The sequence below is a fragment of the Moschus berezovskii genome, chromosome 23 (assembly GCF_049115385.1).
Source record: "Moschus berezovskii isolate FMDL1 chromosome 23, NW_MosBer_1.0, whole genome shotgun sequence".
NCBI classification, from domain to species: Eukaryota; Metazoa; Chordata; class Mammalia; order Artiodactyla; family Moschidae; genus Moschus; species Moschus berezovskii.
Window position 1 is genome coordinate 26,345,003 of NC_142482.1, and position 18,140 is coordinate 26,363,142.

Here is an 18,140-nt window from a genome sequence, read left to right on the forward strand (position 1 = left end):
TCTCTACAAACAGCCAGTGCGTCCTGTTAAAGCGCAGGTCAGGGCAAGTCCTTCCTCTGCCCAAAGCCCCCAGTGAGGCCCGTCTCACCTAGTCAGAGTCTCACGTGTCCCACAGGCCCTTTGTGATCTCCTCTCACCCCTCCCAGTTCCCCTCATCCTGCTCCACCCACCCACTCTGCACCAGTCACCTGGCCCCCTGCTACCCCTCAGACTTGCCAAGGGTGCTCCTGCCACAGGGCCTTTGCACTGCCTTTTGCCCTTACCTGGATGCTCTTCCTCCAGACATCACACACTCCCTGCCTCATCTCCTTCAACTCTGCTCAATGACACCTCCTCTAACTGCCCTATTTAACATTGCCAGCTTCCCCATCTCCACCTTGCCCCCTGCAAGCCCCTTACTCTGCTCTTTTCCCATTGTGCTTTTATTGCCTGACAGACACTATCATTGCTTATTTACTAGGTTTCCTGTTAATTACCTCTCTCTCTCCTTCCCCTGGAACCTCAGTTCAGGGTTAAGATCGGGGTTTTTGCTCCTTTGTTCACTGATACTTCCTCAGCCTCTAGAACAATGCTTGGCACATGGCAGGCCCTCAAAAACATTTTGAATGAAGTTAATGTTCTGCATTGGCACTGCCCAATACAGTAGCTGGGCTTCCTAGGTGGCTCAGTCGGTAAAGATTCCGCCTGCAATGTAGGAGGGTGGGGAAGATCCCCTGGAGAAGGAAATGGCAACCCACTTGAGTACTCTTGCCTGGAAAATCCCACGGACAGAGGATCCTGGAGGGCTACAGTCCATGGAGTCACGAAGAGTCAGACACGACTGAGCAACTAACAAATAAAATGAATAAAATGCAGCAGCTATACATGGCCTTTTAAATTTAACTTCAAACTAATTTAAATGAGATTAAAAGTTCAGCTCCTCCGTCGCACTAGGAATATTTCATGGGCTCAGCAGTCACAGTGGCCAGTGGCTGCCCCACTGGACAGTGCAGCTGGGAAGCAGCCACCATCTCAGAGTTCAACTCTCCGAGGCTCTTGCTACGCCCCTCTTCAGCAGGTGGTAGGAATCCTGCCATTTCCCATGTGAGCCCCAGAACCCGCAAAAAGGTGGGCCAGGCCGGGGAGTGTTGTCAGGCTTGCAGACACCCTCCAAACAAGGACAATTGATCTTGTAGGCTTCAATCCAGGCCTCTGAGCTCTCTGTCTTCCTAGCCCTTCTCTCCATGACTCTGGAGAGTTTCAGCCCTTCTCTTCAGCTCTTCTAGCTTCCCTTGGCTCCTGGGACTTCTAGGCTCACTGGGGTCTCTCTGGGGCTCCCCCAGGCCTGACTCAAGCTTGTCGCCCCTCCCCCACAGTGCTCTGGCTCTCTGCCTCTCACTCAGCCTGTGGTCCAGCCCCTTTCCAAGCAGCCTCTCTCTTCCCAAGGTCCGCAGACTGGGCCAGCCCCAGGCCAAACCAGAGAGGCTTTGGCCCCTCTGGTCTGCCATTGCTATAGCGCGTTTCTAAATTCCCACTTTTCATCTGCTAGCTATCCTTAGACTTCTGCTGTGTCTCTATTAAGAAAAGTCTCTGATGAATCCAGTTACTATTATGTCACCCTTCTCAGGAATAGACACCTTTAGAAAGAGAGGTGGTAGAAGGCAGTGGTGACCCTGGAAATAGATGCTGGGTTCAAACACTGCTTCTGCCCCTTCGTAGCTGAAATCACTTACCGGTGGTGGATGGGGGGCACAAATCCTTTGCCTGTCTGGGCCTATTTTCCTAGAAATATCCTGTTTCTGTAAAACGGGGCATTTATAATCTCCGCTCTATAGGGATGTTATAAAGTTTAAATGAGTCATGATTCATGAGGAACCTGGATCAGTGTCTGGCACATAGTAAGAGCCACTGGAGGGTTTCTTATATAAAGGACTGGGTGATGCTTAGCTAAAAGTAAAGTTTATCTCTGACAGTGGAAATCCTAGCCTCAAGGGTTCGTGGCTAGCAAATCTCTTGCAAGCATCTCATGGGAGATGTGGGAGGTGCCTGGGTCCTGGCTGGGCCGACAGGAGACCTCGTGGCTTCAGCAGCATGTCTCCCCCTATACTGAACCCCTGTTCCCACCCATGTGACTCCAAAAGTCTTTTCCAGATGACACATGGTGACAGTGTTCATTCAGCCCTGGCTCAGTGATTGCAGAGATTACTGGAAAATAAACCAAAGGGAGCCAAGTCCCAGCAAGCTGCCTCTTCACCCACCTCCCCAGAGTTAGGCCTTACCTGATGACCAGTGAGGATCTGACCTTGGAGGCCCTGCCATTGCTCCCTGCCCCGGCATGTGTGACAGATCCGGCTACCTGCCAAGGGTTTGGGCAACCACCAGCCCCCGCGTTCGGCTGAGACCACAGTGTCAGGGCAGGAATTCCTCCCTGTTCCATGGCATCCCTTCATCTAGAGGATAAAGCTTTGAGGTCAGCATGTGAGCCTGGGGCTGGACCCCCAGAGTTCCAAGCCCAGTGCCATTGCTCACCAGCTCTGTGACCTTGGGCAAGCCATTTAACCTCTCTGTAAAGGGGACAGAGAATAGAGCCTCCCTCACTGGATTGCTATGAGGATGAAATGAGCCAGTGCCTGCAATTGAAACTGTCCCTGGTACATCACGAGCTTAGCGGATGCTAATGATTCTGACCGAGGGGGCTCATCTGGTCCCAACGAGGCCAGAGATGAATCTGCAGCATGAGGTTAGATTAAATACTAGCTGGGGAGGCAGGCGCAAAGCCCACTCCAGGCCCACTGGCCGAGCTCTAGCAGCTGGACTCTGCACTGGCCCAGCCAGCCCTCCAGCCCCGCCCGTCTCTGGTTGACCCGCACAATGCTGCAGCTCCTTCAGTCCTCCCCCTGCCACTCCCACTCACAGATCACAGGAAGGCTGGGCCGAGGTGACCATCGACCCCTCTGGCTGTTGGCCCTCCACTCACACACTTCCACGGACACAGAGGCAGCCCCACCTCCAGCTTCACGCAACTCCAAGCAGCTGAGAATTCCTGCTCTCGCTGCTGAGGTCTGACAGTTGCCACTTGGTCTCACCGGTCCCAACTCAACCCCATGGGGACACCCACGAGACAAGGCGTTTCTTTCTTGAACATATGTTGGCGCTTCCCAAGTTGTGCAGCAGCTGTCTCACCCCGCCTTGCATTTCCACTTTTCCAGAATGAACATTTCCATCCCTCTCCACCATCTCCTCGGGACTCACTGCTCTTCAGCTTGCACCCAGCTGCTCCCCTCTGATCACACCCCCATCTGTCTTTGGCCCTCCTATCTGCATGTATGAGTGTCAGGGGTGGGTATGAACTCTGAGAAAAGCGCCACTTCCCCCCAAGTAGACATCCTACTTTTCCTGAGGCCCCCCACCCCAAGACAACACTCCGTTCGGGAAGCCACATCGCACCCACAGCTCACCCTGAGCAGGTGGTTAATGGAAATGCCCTGTGATTTCCCACATTTAAGCCATACTGCTCCCATCCTGCTCCCTGAAATCACATTTCTACCACTGTAGGCTGAGCCAACCCAGGCAAGGCCCCCTGCCCACACCAGGCCTCTCTCTCTCTGTATATCCTTCTCTCTCTCCTATTCTGAGTTTCTATGGATGTGGAACTTTTCTCTGCATTTAACTGTCCTTAGCTTCCAACCCCCAAGGATTGGGTCAGCACAATACAAAATACAAAGCGCTAGTCACTCTGTCATGTCTGACTCTTTGCGACCTTGTGGACTGTAGACCGCCAGGCTCCTCTGTCCACGGAATTCTCCAGGCAAGAATACTGGGACGGGTAGCCATTCCCTTCTCCAGGGGATCTTCCCTGACCCAGGAATTGAACCTGGGTCTCCTGCATTACAGGTGGATTCCTTATCGTCTGAGTCACCAGGTCAGCACATCGCAGGGGAAAAAACTGTGGGCTTTGGAACCTGGCAGAAATCTCTCTTTGAAGGCTGGTTCTGCCCCTGACCAATAGTGTAACTCAGGGCCACTTTTTCCCTCTCTCTGAACCTCAGTTTGCTCACATGAGAAATGGGGAGAGCAGTACCAACCTGCAGTGAGTGTGAGGCATGCTGTGTGCTGGGGAAAACACGACTGCCCCTCCTCGCCTTCCCAGGGCCATTTGGTACCCCAACGACGAAGACGATGGTGATGATCATTGCCATTTATCTCCTCAAGGAGCTGAGAAAAACTTGCTCAATAACAATTCATCACTTACAGAAGAAACACAGAACGTGTCAGACCAATTATACCTCGTTGTAAACACAGGAGTGAACAAAATGAAGATTCCCCACCAGCCGCCTCCAAACACACTAGAACATCCAGCAGATGCCAAGTCAGTGCCACCCAGTGATGTACCTGATCAGACAACCCTGCCCAGTCAGCAGATCTGTGATTTCCCAGGGGCACCGCACAGGGGCAGAGTCACCTGTGGCACCAACTCCTTAAAAATGTCATGCCGGCGCCTGCTTTAGCTACACATATACTTGAATTGGAACGATGTAGAAGAGATTAGGATGATCCTTGCACAAGGATGACATGCAAATTCGTGAAGCATTCCGCATTTCTATGAAATGTAGACACATGTTACAGCTTGGGTGAATCTTGAGGACATAATGCTGAGTGAAATAAGCCAGACACAAAAGACAAATATTGCGTGTTTCCCTTACAGGAGGTGCCTAGAGTGGTCAAATGCATAGACTGGCAGTAGAAGAATGTTTGCCAGGGGCTGGGGGAGGAGGGAATGGGGAGTTAGCATCAGATGGCTTCAGAGCTTCAATTTAGGATGGAAAAGTGAAGATGGAAGATGGTGATGGTTCTACAACAATGCAAATATACTTAAGGTTCTTGCACTACAGACTTAAAAATGGTTACAACGGTACATTTCATGTTATGTATATTTAAACACAGTAACAAAGCCAAAAAGATGCTTGTTGCCTTTTACCCCCATTGTAATCCTCCAGAGGGAGGGATCCCCTCCCTCTATCAGATCAGAAGCTTCTTGAAGAAGGGAACTGTATCACTCCCCAGGTAAGTCTGTGCGAGGGTGAAAAAAGCTTACTGATCACGCAATATAGGTAAGTCACTTCACATCTCTAAGTCTCCCTCAGTCTTCTTGCCTACAAAATGGGTTAATAGCATGGATCCTACAGTATCTTTGTGAAAGTTAAACACAATAGTATTTGTTAAGTACTGAGCACAGTGCTCAAGATATGTTTGTGCAATAAAAAGCAGCCATCAGTAGAAATGAACACATTTTAAATTAACGCTTCAATGAATTTTTTTTTTAAATAGCAGTGATCAGTATTACCTTTAGTAACTTAGCAATAAATGATTCTCTGTGCTGTTCCTTTAACGTCTCAGAGTTTACTGGGGACAAAAAGGCAGTCATATGATACTGGATTTGCTGCCTGCAGACTGAGGTTAAACCCTGGCCCTGGCAGCTACTAGCTGAGTGAGACTAGGAGGTTGTTGGGAAAACCTACCAAGCTGCTGTTCGTGCGTGGCAAAGTGCTTGCAAAGGTGAGGCATCATTTTTTTTTAATGAGGACCCTCAACCGCTCTGCATGAACGAGGGACTGAGAAACTGACAGGTGCTCCAAGTCACAGGCCTGAGGCTGGACCCCACACCTGAGGGGGCTGCTCGACTTGTGGCTCACGGGGCTGCAGGGCCATCGTGCTCGCCGCCTTAACCTGTGGAGAGATGCCCTTTCCAGCTGGTGGTCTAGTGCAGCCCGCTCAGCACTTCTCCAGCCTGCACTTCTGCTGATGCTGCCCTGGACATCTCTGCCTCTAACAAGCAGGCTGACCGGGAAGGGATGACTGAGGGTAGGGAGAAAACCTCCGTGGGCAATGGGGAGGCCACTCTGTCCAGGGGATGGAGAAACCAAGTTATCCACACCCACCAAGTATTCTCCAGTCCAGCTGGAGGGACAAGGCTCTAACCCTGGCTCTCTCATGGACTTGCTGTGTGACCTTGGGCAAGTCACCTTCCTCCTCTGTGCTCCAGTGTCCAATTCTGACATCTAGAACTCCACAAGAATATCACTGGGAGAGGGGTGAAGGGAGTGAGGGAGAGGCAGGAGGAGGGAAGGCCAGGCACAGTCATCAGAGGGCTGTGGGAGTTCGGGCACTGGGTCCCCAGTTCTGAATGGGATTTGACACCAGAGTGACCTGGGCTCTGGGCTTCAGTCCTGACTCACATCTTATTGGCTGTATGATCTTTACTCCAGTGCTTAACTTCCCAGAGCTTAGTCATCTTGATTGTAAAAGCAGTCTGCAAAGCTAATCTGCAGCGTCATATGAGAATTAGAATAAAATAAGGAGGGCGCTGACATGCGATATATACTCAGTAGCCCATGCACATTTCTAGTGAATGCTTACTTTATCATCTGTCTGTCTATCATCTGTTTATCTGTCTGTCTGTCATCATAGTTTCTATAGAGAACATGAACACTATCCAACCCCCACATCTCCCAGTAGGACCTCTTGCAGTGGCAAAGGTGAACTGCCTGGGGTCACTGGTGGGGTGTCTGGGGGTTGGCGTCCCTGTATTGAGTGGGAAGATCAACCTCGCCATAGGACTTCCTCATGAGTTGGGAGTTTTCAGGTGAGGCTGGCCTGGGCCTAGGCATGCATCCTCATGGTTTTAACTGGGAACAACTAAAAGTGGTATTTGTATCTTCCCCTCCCTCACCCCCTCCCCCAGCCTGGGGGCAGCAGCTCTTGTGGGGACAACGAGCCTCCAAATGTGCTTCAGGGTCCCAGGAGGGCAGCCCGCTGTCGGTCTCTGACCTCAGCAGGGAAGTAATCCTGTGAGCACAGCACAGACAGGTCTGGAGCTGCCTGGGAGTCTCTCCAGTGCTGTTTATTGGGGGAGCACAGGTCCGAGGCCCCAGGTTCACTTTCTCCCTCTCCTGGTCGGGCCAGGGAGGGGCCCTGCTGTGGTTGCAGCAGGGGCAAGGCTGGTGGGCCGCCTGAAGCTCTTCCAGCCACACAGGCGGGATGGAGGGTGAAGCCCGGCAGGGGAGCTGCGTGTGTGTCCACTGACTGGTGCGCAGGTGTGCGGGTGTGTCGTGTGTGTCTGCTGACTAGGGTTGAAGCCTCATTAGTGTGTGAGGAGATGAGAGTTCTGGCTTGAGGCTGTCAGTCAGCGTGAGCATTTTGATGAGGCGAGCATTTGAACAAGCCAGAACATGGAGAAAACATGCTCCAAGGGCCTGCAAGGCTCCACGTGGTCTGGCCCCACGACCTCCCTGCCCAGTCTCCCGGACCCTGCTCCTCCCTGTCTCCCTCTACGGCAGCCACCCCAGCTCCCGCTGCTCCCCAGACATGCTCCACCCTTGAGGCCTCACCCTGGCTGTTCCCTCTGCCTGAAATGCCCTTCCTGCAGACCCCTGCTTGACTCACCTCCTTCAAGTCTTTGCCACATCTCACCTCCTCAGGGGGGCCCGCCCAGCCCCCCTATTTAATATTGTCATCTGCCCACACCCCTCCCCAGCCCCACGCCCCTTACCCTGCTCTGTGTATGGATTCTTCTGGGCAGAGCACTGACTGCTCCCCGCACATCTATAATCTGCCCATTTATCCTGCTTGTTGCCAGTTTCCCCATGAGGCTGAGGATCTCTGGGTGTTCTGTTCGCTGACTCCATCCAGAGCACCCAGAACAGTAACATTTATTTTACGGCGTATTTGCCTCCAGTTCCTCATCTGTACCATGAGGACCGTAACAGAAGCTATCCACTTCGAAGAGCTGTTGGGCAAGGGAAATGAATGAATTACCTAAAAGCACCGAGAACGGTGCTTGCACAGAGCTCAGGCTGGCCATTATTACTACAGTCCGTCACAGCCTGGGAGATGGAAGCAAGTGAATGATCCACGTGAGGGATCAAGCACACCGGTGTTGCTACGCGAGGGTGAGGGTGCTTAATGCACACTCACGCCTCACTCCCCTCTACCCCTTGAAAATTCCCAGGAAGGAAAATTCCCTGACATCCTCCAGTCATGGAACCCATAGTTTTGGACCCCTTTTGGGTTCAGTTCAGTTCAGTTCAGTTCAGTCACTTAGTCATGTCCGACTCTTTGCAACCCTATGAATCACAGCACGCCAGGCCTCCCTGTCCATCACCAACTCCCGGAGTACACTCAAACTCATGTCCACAGAGTCGGTGATGCCATCCAGCCATCTCATTCTCTGTCGTCCCCTTCTCCTCCCACCTCTAATCCCTCCCAGCATCAGACTCTTTTCCAGTGAGTCAACTCGTCTCATGAGGTGGCCAAAGTATTGCAGTTTCAGCTTTAGCATCCATTCCTTCCAATGAACACCCAGGATTGATCTCCTTTAGAATGGACTGGTTGGATCTCCTTGCAGTACAAGGGACTCTCAAGAGTCTTCTCCAACACCACAGTTCAAAAGCATCAATTCTTCGGCACTCAGCTTTCTTCACAGTCCAACTCTCATATCCATACATGACCACAGGAAAAACCATAGCCTTGACTAGACGGACCTTTGTTGCCAAAGTAATGTCTCTGCTTTTTAATATGCTATCTAGGCTGGTCATAACTTTCCTTACAAGGAACCTAATTATCAGTAAATTTACTATCTTTTTGGGGTTTTTTAGTTGTCATTGTTGGTTTGTTTTAATCAAGGGAGGAAGCGAGCCAGATCCCAGCCTGCCCCACCCCAGGCTGCACAGCTCTGGGGTCCTACTGGTATTTAATAGCATGTGATCAGCAAGCGTGTCCTCTGATGGGTGTGAGAGCAGCCTGGACCACACAGCACCTGAGCCCTGGAGGCAGGTGCCCAGATTCATCCCTCAGCTCTGCAGCCCCCACTAGGCTGGAAGGCCTGGGGCAAGCCCCATCCCCAATCTGAGTCGCCACTCTTCCCTGGTGAGAGGTTGTGATTAGACTTTTGCCAAAGTCTTCCCAGACTCATCTGTTCATCTGACTTCCATGGGGCATCTATCTGTCGTGTGCCAGTGCTGCTGCCGGGGGTACAGCCATGAGCATGAGACCTAAGTCCCCACCCCATGGAGCTGACACTCCGGGCAGGGAGAAGGCACAGTAAGTGATGAACACAACTGGGAAATCACATAATATGTTGGAAAGTTGAGTGAGCTATGGGAAACAGAAAGAGCATAGCAGGTTAAAAGAAGGTGAAAGGGGTGGGGGGTGCTAGGGAGGGCAGACTCCACTCCACGTGGGCTGGTCAGGGGTATTTAAAGGTGACATTTGAGGCAAGGGACATCTTACTCTCCAGAAGCCTATGAATCACAAGGGTCTTGGCACCGCTCTATTCCATTAGAGGTCCCCTGGAGTCCCCATCTCTTCTTTTCCCTCACTTTCTGAGTATACTGAGCCCCAGCTCACCCAGAGGGTGATGATGGGGCCAGAAGACAGATCAGCCAAGTCCCCAGCGGTGGTGAGTGATTTAGCACCGTCTTTATTCACACTCCGATATTTCACGGCTCCCGTGGCTCTGACGGAATAAATATGACCTTTTATTCTTCACTTTGCTTAAGACTCAAGGTCAACAGCCCAGCTGTGATCTATTGGCTGCTCCCTCCACTGCCTTCTGTGAGCCAGGGAGCCCCAGGGCTATCAGAGACTCATGGCGTCCCCTCCCCGCCCCACAACCCCCTGACCCTCGGCGCTGGGCCTGGGCCTTGCTTGGCTGAGGAGGCAGCAGCCACGGTGGCTCCGGGGGATGATGGCTCATGGAGGGCAGAGACCGAGCCATAAATCTCCCTCCTCTCCCAGGAGCACCCCCATCACCAGGGCTGAACTCATGACCCGGGTTTCATTTCAGCCCTAGGAGGAGGCAGCTGTGGTTCAAAGGGCAAGTCACACATTAGAATGCCCAGGGTACGACCATCAGTTTTTTTTTTTTTTTTTAGCATAAAGGAGTAAAAAGCCTTCCTGCCTCAGATGGAACCCTCCAGGCCCTTCAGGCAGCCAAGGCCTCTTGCTCTGAAAGAAGTCTGGCTTTGCTCGTCAGACACCACCAGTGCTGCCTGTAAGTTCTTCCCCGTGTCTTAACTGAGACCCTTCCCTGAAGCACCCCCTCTCCTGCTCTCCTCTAGGTTCCTCCTTATGTGTGCATGGGGGTGGGGGTGGGTGGTCTGGTCTGGTTCAGACTCCCCGTTTCCTCCTGGTGCTTCTGAATGACCTGGGTTTGCTAATAGACCAGGCGGCTGGGAAGGAGCGGCTAGACTGTCTGGAAAGGAAATGTGGTCGCCGACCTCTATTTTGAACACACCACCTGTGACCCTGAGACACGTGCCTTGCTCCTCTCCATTGTAACTCATGTCCTGGGAAGGAAAGGAAGAGTCAGGAGCTCTCTGGAGCACAGCCAACCTAGACTTGAATTCTGACTCTGCCACTTTCAAGCTGGGAGACCTCAGGCAGCTTACTTACCCTCTCTGATCCCAGAGATTCCTACCCTGTTAAGCGGGCTTAGGAGTAACAGCTGCTTCCCAGGGGTGGTGCCCATGCTCGGTGCCCTGAGAAGCACACAGCAAGCACTCAGATGCTAAGTACGTATTATCAAGGCCTCGAGGTGTAGGGTCCAGAGTCAAATCCCAGGTGGGACACCGTGGATAAGCTTCTTAACCTCTTCTGGCCTCAATTTTCTCATCGGGATAGTAATAGCACCTTCTTCATTGGGATGTTGGAAGAATTAAATGAGTTAATGAATGAACTTAGATGAGTACCTGGCATGGACCCGTTTCTCAGAAAGGTAGGTTCTCACTCTTATTGTCATGGCTGGAGAAGAGACCATCCACAACCACTCGGTACTTTTGACCTAAACCCCATCAACTGGCTTTGTGGCTTATAATTCCACTGACCTCCAACCAGGGCTCTCCAGGTGGCTCAGACTATAAAGAATCCGCCTGCAATACAGGAGACACGGGTTCAACCCCTGGGTCACGAAGCTCCCCTGGAGAAGGGAATGGCAACCCACTCCAGTATTCTTGCCTGGAGAATTCCATGGACAGAGGAGCCTGGCGGGCTACAGTCCATGGGGTTGCAGAGTTGGACACAACTGAGTGACCAAGCACACACGTGTGACCTTCAACCAAGTGCATACAAGGACTTGCAACACAAAAACATATGTAAAACAAGATGAGTAAATTTTTTAAGTGTTTTATGGCAGATCAAAAGTCATTAAGAAGGCTTGAACTGGAGGACCCCAGGATGTTTGCTGTGATGTCCAAACAATGACCTCACTTAGAATGCCCACATACCAACCAGGTGGCCACACATCCCTGGGGCCACTTCATCCTGGGAAGAACCCAGGGAGGAGGGGCTGTGAGGGCTTCAGAACATGCAAGGGGGGTGGCTTTGTAGGGCCACCTTGTCTGTGTGGGACTCGGATCAAAGGAGACCAGGGGGCCTGAGGCTGCCTTCAGATGCGGGGGACCCTGGCCCATGAGGAACTGCCCCAGTCCACTTTGCTCTGGTCAGGCCACATCCAGTTGCTGGATCCCACACATGCAGGAGGGCACAGCCTGACACACATCTGAAGCAAGGGACCAGGATACATGCCAAGGGACACACCCCAGGTCCCTTCTTGCTCCAGGGACAAGCATAGCAGTCCTTTACCTGCAATGCCTCCCAAATTTATTCACTGATTGAGCTCCTACTTGACCTTCTGGGTCACCTCCTCCAGGAAGCCTTCTCTGACCTCCCCAGGGTCTGCTCTTGTCAAGCTTCACACAGTTTATCACAGCTATGGTATCTGAATCAGTGACTACACAAGTACACAGTCATTTAATGCCTCTCTCCCTGGGAAATATGAGCTGCAGAAGGGTGAGGGTGTCCTGTTCCCAGTTGTCTTCCCCACGAGTGGCCCAGACCTGGCATCAGAAGCAGCAAACGAAAACCTCTAGAATGACTAAAAGTGAAAGGCAAAGTGGAAGGCAGCAGGGAGGGAGGATCTTGAATTTGAAAAAACAAATAGTACTAGGTGAACCAGGAGAATTTTCTGCAAAAATTAAATATTGTGGAAGAAGAATGAGTTTTATGCCTGATGAGAATGAAGACAGAATCTAAGGCTAGGCAGTAGATAGAGGTGAAGTTTGGAGTCTGTAAGAAAAAAAAAAAACCTCTTAACTTAAAGGCACCCAGCGGTAGTCTGGGCTCTTGAATAAAAAGGTTCTTGTGTCTGGAAGTTATCCCCCATGTGGGGCCAGTCAGCATTCCAAGAAGGTGGTAGGGGTGGGGTTGATGGGTAGGAAGGGTGGTGGGCATTGTAAGGATTGGTGAAGAAAGGAGAAGGCGGGCCTGGATGACCTTGAACTGTCCCCTTTTCACTCTGGACTTTTTTTCAGTGTATGAGAGTAGCAAGAACTATGCCCATTTTAAAGACAGAACAGAGTCACAAAAGAGTTTTAAAGAATGAACAACCAAATTAGTCCCAAGACCTTGGCTTCCCTCCCTCTCCCTGAACTCTCCCAAGCCCTTAGCAATATGTCCACGGCAACTGGGCTTCGAGGTTTCCTAGCGACCCCTTCCTGACTCTCCTTGCCACCTCCTACTAGAACCTCCTCTTGTGGCCTCTGTCAGTCCCAGAGGAAACTGCCTGAGTGAGTATCTCCCACGACAGATGGAAAGAAACACATCTCTAATGGTGGAATGTCAGACCTCCTGATCTTACATGAAGGCAGTATTTCTGGGTGGGATTCTATTCCTAGGCCCCCTCTAGGAAAGATGAGGGACATTGGAGGGACTCCTTTCCTGACCTCAGGAGGGTGGGCTCCACCCACTCACTTTTGCTGCAGGATCGAAGCTTCTTTCCAGCCTCCCTGCCGGAGGGAAAGGACTGCGGAGCACCAGCCTAGCCGACCTGGGAATTTTCAAAGCCTCCCTGTTCCACACAGACCTTTCTTTGATCGACAATCAAAGCTTGAGGGAAAAGCAGCCTTTGGAAGCAGCCCTTGGCAATGGCTCACACGCAGCGGCATTCTGACGGGTGGTAAAAATATATCTCTGGTGTTCAGTGCTGGCTGTTGCCACCATCACAGTTTCCAAGATCCTGTCTCCATGCCCAGGGCCTCAGCAGCCTCCCCACCTGTCCACACACACACACACACACACACATCCCAGGAGCCAGAACACAGGTCACCCAGCCCCTGACCACCGGCCACCCTCAAACCCACAAGGGCTGCCCAATCGTTGCGGCCAGGCACCAGCAAAAACGCTCTTCAGAGACACTAGAGAGGGAGATTTATTCTCAGAAATACTGCAGCACATGCCTAATGAGCTAATTAAACAGGAACATAAATAATTACTCCCCTATCAGAGTGAGAGGGCTTGGGGGGAGAGGGCGGGGTGCTGACTGGAGGAGCTGGGAGAGTGGTGGGTGAGCTGTGATGCTCTGGAGGGGGAGATGGGAAACTCCTCTCTCCTCCGTGGCTGTGGGCTGGGCCTCGGGGAGGTTCCCGGGCCAGGCAGACGCAGCCCCAAGGATTCTGCCAGAAAAATCATCATAAGATGCCGCTTTGTTTCCTTCCTGAGTATTTCCTGCTCACTCATATGCCCACACCCTGACCTCCCTGCCACTCTCATAACGAGCCCAGGAGGGGAAATTTCAGTGGCAGGGGTCCTTCTCCCACTTTATGGACATGGGCATTAAGGAGCAGGAGGGTCTCAAGACATGGCTAAGATTCCGACAACCATGGTGTAGCTGGTCTCTCTGCTTCTGCCCCTGCCCACTGTGGTCTCCAGATTCTGTAGGCAGCCAAGTTGTCTTTCTTAATCACATCAGGCCACTCTCCTGTGCTAATCCCTCCAATGACTCCCATCTCATCCCGCATAAAGTCCAAGGCCTCACCATGGCCTGTGAGGCCCTACCTAATCCAGCTGCGTCCAATTCTCTGACCACACGCACTGTCCCTCTTCCTCCAGACGCAGTGGAGTCTGGCTGCTTCTCCCAACAGGACAAGGACATCCTACCCCAGGGTCTTTGTTGTTGCTGTTTCCTCTCTGCCTGCTCTTTCTCTCACTCCATTTGGGTCTCTGCTCCAGTATCACTCTTTAGAAAGGCCATCTCTGGCCACCCATATAAAACAGTGCTCCCCAGAGCATCCCTACACTACTTATTTCTTTTCCTAGGAGAAGGAAATGCAACCCATTCCAGTGTTATTGCCTGGAGAATCCCAGGGATGGCGGAGCCTGGTGGGCTGCTGTCTATGGGGTCGCACAGAGTCGGACACGACTGAAGCGACTTAGCAGCTGCAGCAGCGCACATTTAAAATTTTTCATCCCTCTCCTCCATAAGAACGTAAGCTCCTTTTAGACCAAGACTGTGCCTATTTTGTTCTAACCCTATGGTCTTGAGTAGATTCTACCCCAAAGCCAGCACTCAACAAGCATTTACTGGTTGAATAAATAAAAAACCTAGATACCAAGAGTCAAAGTGCAGTTTGTGCCTAGACCATCCAGTTCCAAATCTGGAGATTTTCCGTCACAGGTTGTTTCTCCCCTCAGAGCTTGACCCTGGCTTCCCACGGCCAAAAGGAGAAGGCTTGAAGTCAGGACAGCTACAAAGTCTAGCTCCACCACCTCCAAGCTGGGAGATCTTGTAAGTCACGCTGCCTCCCTATCCTTCGGAGTCTTCATCCGTCAAATGGCAATGTCATAGGCTTAAAGTACCATGTAAGAGAAATGAAATACACAGCACATCTTTAAAACAATACCTGGAATGTAGTTCAGTTCAGTTCAGTTCAGTTGCTCAGTCGTGTCTGACTCTTTGCGACCCCATGTATCGCAGCACGATACATGGGGAATGTAGTTAGGGCTCCGTAAATACAGCTACTGTGTGTGACACTCCAGACCACCCACAGTCTACTCTCTTCCACTCTCTCGAACAAACCTCCTATTGTTTCCATAGACCAGAGGGTATAAAAAAGTGGCCCCTGGATGGACAACATCAGTATCACTGGGAGAATATGTTAGAATTGTAGATTCTCAGACCCCATTCCAGACCGAATGGGTCAGAAACCCAGAGGGGTAGGGCTCTGCATTGCTGTGCTAACAGTGCTAAGTTTGTTAGGTGATTCTGATGTGTGCTCAAGTTTGAGACCCACTGCAAGGCAATGGCAACCCACTCCAGTACTCTTGCCTGGAGAATCCCATGGACAGAGGAGCCTGGTGGGCTACAGTCCATGGGGTCACAAAGAGTCGGACACGACTGAGCGACTTCACTTTCATTTTTCACTTTCATGCATTGGAGAAGGAAATGGCAACCCACTCCAGTATTCTTGCTTGGAGAACCCCAGGGACAGCGGAGCCTTGTGGGCTGCCATCTATGGGGTTGCACAGAGTCAGACACGACTGAAGCGACTTAGCAGCAGCAGCAGCAGCACTAGAGATAAAGTTTCCACCAAATAAGCCAGGTGTGGTAGACTGAGCTGTTGAACCTATTCCTTAACTTCTCTTTAATTGGGCTTTCTTGGTTGTTCAGTGGTGAAGAATCCACTTGCAATGCAGGAGATGCAGGTCCAATCACTGGGTCAGGAAGATCCCCTGGATCAAGGAAATGGCAACCCACTCCAGTATTCTTGCCTGGAGAATCCCATGGACAGAGGAGCCTGGTGGGTTACAGTCCATGGGATCGCAAAAGAGTCAGATATGACTGAGCAACTAAACACCAGTAAAATGAAATCTCCACAGTCTTGCCATGGCCTGACGGTGGGTGATGTGCACGACCTGCCCCTTGACTTTGGGCTTGGCTGGCCTTGTAACTTGCTTTGCTCCACAGGATTTAGTCGATATAATGCCAGCAGAGGCTTGATGTTTGCTTCTTCACCTGCCCTCTTCATTTCTGCTATCACCATGAGGAAAACATACTCTGGATGACCACTGCCACCTACCTGGGCTCTAGAATAAAATACATGGAGAAGATTTAAACCAGACTTGGAGCCTGGAGGATACTGAATGAGGATGGACATGAGTTTGAGTGAACTCCGGGAGTTGGTGGTGGACAGGGAAGCCTGGCATGCTGTGATTCATGGGATCGCAGAGAGTCGGACACGACTGAGCGACTGAACTGAACTGAACTGAACTGGAGCCTGGAGCCCAGCCCAGCCAAGACCCAGTGAATTCCAACCAACCTGCACACCTACGAAGAAGAAGATTCAATAGGCTGTAAGCTACTGAGATTTTGGACTTGTTTGTCATGCAGCATTATTGTTGTGACAGCACTGACTAATACACCAGGGTTTTCAGGGGTCCCTGACCGGGCCTGATCATTCCTGCCTTGGCCTTTTATTGCTTCCACTTAAAACAGCTAACCCCTCCCTCTTCCTTCCAAATCCCATACTCCCCAGGACACAGCTTATAGCCCACTCCACCTACTTCCAGAAACTCTGCCCACCCAGCCGCAGAATACACCCCTCCCCACCCAGGCTTGTGAATGCACTTCCATTAGCTCATGAAAAAGCTCAAGTGGATCAACTTCACCAAGCAATTCATTTACATTTTCACCTTTTAGGCAGTCAATTACTAAATTGAGCAGCCCCCTAACTTAGTATTATCACTAATGAATTACCTGGTTAGACGGTTAAGTGTTTAATAGTTCCGTGTGATGTTTAATTTCTCAACAGGTACCTTCTTGACAAGGCAGTAGAAGTGAGTTCCCATCTCTGGACCCATACTCCCCACCCACAGCATCAGCACTGCAGCCAGAGCACAAGTGGGAGGCCATCTCTGGAGCCCACCCCAGCTAGAAATAGCTCTCCTCTGTAAATAGTTAATGAGCTTATTCATCCGCATTGCACGTCTCCGTGGCCCCGCTCTCACCCTGGGCTGGCACATCACAGTCTGTGGTTCTGTGTGATCCTGCTGGCTCACCACCCCCCACCACCTCTGAGGCTCTGAAGATGATGGGCGTTAATTTGACTTCACATCTGGAGCCTTTCTGTCACCCACAGGGTGCCCACTCTTATCACACACGCACTTGCCAGACCATAGGTCTAATTGGCAAAGACTCAGACATCCCCCTCGGCTTCTCTCTCTGTCTCAGCGTCTCTAGAGATGAGAAAAGAGCGCTCACACAGAGCAGAAAAGCAGCCCGGATCATCTCCCTTCCCCAGGCTGGGTTCAGCTACACGTGCAGGCTGCTGGCCCCTGGGATGGTGTGGGCAGGCAGGTGCCAAGAGACGTGAATGACACTGATGCTTTCACCCATAGAGCTCTCTGGGGCTGCACGCCGGCTGGACATCCATCCTCCTCCCCTAACTCCCCAGCAGATCCCTGACTTTATTTGGGAATGCGACATGCCTGAACAAACGACCAACTTTCTCAGCCTCTGATCCAAACTGAGGAAATACAATTGATAGAAGCAGGAGCCATGGGGTGAGATTCCTGGGGGACTCGTTCAGTGGGCTGACTCAAGGACTTCTCTGGCAGTTCAATGGTTAAGACTTCACCTTCCAATGCAGGGCTTGTGGGTTCAATCCCTGGCTGCAGAGCTAAGATCCCACGTGATTCCCAGCATCCGCCCCTCCCCCCCCAAAAGAAACTAACATTAAACAGAAGAAGTATTGTAACAAATTCAATAAAGACTTTCAAAAACTAAATAAATAAAGGGGCTGACTCATCTGAAAGGTTGGTGCCTGCCTTCCTTCATTTGGCTTTCCCTGGAGCAGACTCTAAGACAAAGATTTGAGTGCCAATAGTTTATTTGAGCCCAGGACGCTCTTCTTTTGGGGAAGAAGGTCCATACAGGGTGTGTTGATAAGCAAGTTACCATCGTGAGTAATCTGGGCTCAGTTGTATCGGGATCTTCTGGGGACTGCATAGAATACGCCTCAGCTGTCCCTCCTCCCCTCCAGGGGAGGAAGCTGGGGTGTTAATCCTCCAGTTCCCTTTGGCATAGACTGGGGCTGCTTCTGGGGACACCAGCTCTCCTCCACTTCAGCTGCCCTCTCTGTGGGCTGGGCACACAGGAGGAAGTCCTGGGGGAAAGGGTCAGCAAGCACAGAGGCGGAGAGCCACATGTTAAAGGTTGTGCAACTTGAGAAGGAGCCTCAGTCCCTGAGGTCCATGGAACTCCCATGCCAGCCCTGAGCACGAACCCTCTGGTACTCCATTACATGACAGAAACAAATCCCCAGTCAGAT

The 18,140-nt window shown here is 51.5% G+C and overlaps 1 protein-coding gene and 1 non-coding gene across 2 annotated transcripts in view; one reads left to right on the forward strand and one right to left on the reverse strand.

Moving 5' to 3' along the window:
- The window catches only part of LRFN2 (leucine rich repeat and fibronectin type III domain containing 2), a 42,381-nt gene that overhangs the window by 11,281 nt on the left and 12,960 nt on the right, over window positions 1-18,140 (reverse strand). The window lies entirely within an intron of this gene.
- LOC129543933 (U6 spliceosomal RNA) lies at window positions 4,477-4,581 on the forward strand. The gene has a single exon (XR_008683387.1). It is a non-coding gene; the product is annotated as a U6 spliceosomal RNA (small nuclear RNA).